The sequence below is a fragment of the Orycteropus afer genome, unplaced genomic scaffold (assembly GCF_000298275.1).
Source record: "Orycteropus afer afer isolate SDZICR_OR568_19922 unplaced genomic scaffold, OryAfe1.0 scaffold00021, whole genome shotgun sequence".
NCBI classification, from domain to species: Eukaryota; Metazoa; Chordata; class Mammalia; order Tubulidentata; family Orycteropodidae; genus Orycteropus; species Orycteropus afer.
In genome coordinates, this window is record NW_006921608.1 from 1,628,834 (window position 1) to 1,630,596 (window position 1,763).

Below are 1,763 nucleotides of genomic sequence, written 5' to 3' on the forward strand. Positions count from 1 at the left end.
TTCCAGGGAGTGGTGGTGGGTTTGAACTGACAGCCTTCTGGTTAGCAGTCAAATGCCTTAGACAGTGTAGGCAGAATAAAAATTAGTACCTTACATGCAAGAAATGCCAGGCATTTACTATAAGCGATATAAACACTGGTCTCTTTTCAACTCACACTTCTATACGTCGTGTCTCAAGTCTTAGGGAATTGACTGCTCTCAAAGTGTATTTAATGAGGGTTTGTAGTGTGAGTTTTTATGATGCTCTCTTGACCAAATACATAATATTATAAATCTTTCCCAAGTTTTACAACCGATTTACATAAATCATATCTTCTTTTGAAAAAATTGCTTTTTCCTGGATGTATTATAACAGTAAAATACACCAAGGCTACCATATGAATATTTTAATATATAAATGCCAGTGTCTTTCTTTTGTTTTTAAAGTAAATCCTTGGATAGAAGATTTTCTATTTTAATACTAAAGAGTTAGTTAAGTAGTAGGAGAAAACAGGAGGGAAACTATAACCAGGAATCATGGGAATACTTTTCAAAGAAGAAAGGAAGCGATTCCATAAAATAATAACACTAAGATTAATATTTTATAATAAATAGGATGAAATGCACGTCCTGTCTTTGGCAGAAGCTTTTCAAGTTAAAACAATTTCAAAGACATTATTGCACATGATTGCTAAAAAATTCTTATGAATTGCTTTTCAACTCATGTTACCAGCCCAAATGCAAACACAGCTTTCATGTTCATCATGGATATTTTAAATATTCTTTAAGGTGAGTTTACCTTACCATCATATTATACATTCATAGAGCTTCAGCAGAAATTATTTTCAAAACACTAATGTCAAAAATTATTCTCTTTCAAATATCTTAACTCAAACAAATCAAATTTTCCAGTGAACATATCTGAAGATCAACAGGAACCAGACAGCAATAGTGGCAGGTACCAGGTAGGAGACCGGGAAGAGTACTCCAGGTAAAGGGAACAACATTTGTGAAGGCCAAAGGTAAGATGCAAGGATTAGGTCATGTGGTATCCTATAAACCATGCAGCGGTGTATGAACTTTAGAGCAATGATGAGCACTGAAGGGTCTCAGTTGGGAAGAGGTGGGAGAGCATGATCAAATCAGCACTTTAAAGATCATTCTGGCTGCTGTCTAAAAATGGACTGAAGGGGACAAGTCTGCAGGTCAAGGAAGAAATCCAGGCAGAAGGAGGTGATGAGGAAGTGAAAGGATTTTAAAGATAGTAGGACAGCTAGGACTTAATGTCTATTTAGTCACGAAAGTGAAAGAGAAAGAGAGTTAAGGATGTAATTCAGGTTGCGTGATGGAACCATTTACTGACTTAGGGAACTCAGAAGGAAGATGAGCTTTTAGAGGAAGTATGATTATTTCAATCTGAAACATAGGGAGTTTGGGAACCCTTTGGGATATGCATAGGGAAGTATAGTCAGACTGCTCCTTGGAAGTGAGGATGGCAAGTCTTTATCTTCTGTACTTTGTTCATGTTACCAGTAGGGACCAGTCCCTGGAGAAGTACGTTATGCTTAGTTAAGTAGAGGGTCAGTGAAACAGAAGAAGACCCTCAACAAGATGAATGTACAGTGGCTGCAACAATGGGCTCAGAGACAGCAATGACTGTGCGGATGGTGCAGGACCAGGCAGTGTTTCATTGGGTTATACATAGAGCCACTATAAGTCAACTGTACCAAAAAGAATTGGTCAATGTTCATCCATTTCAGGAGGTGGCGTATGATCAAGAACCA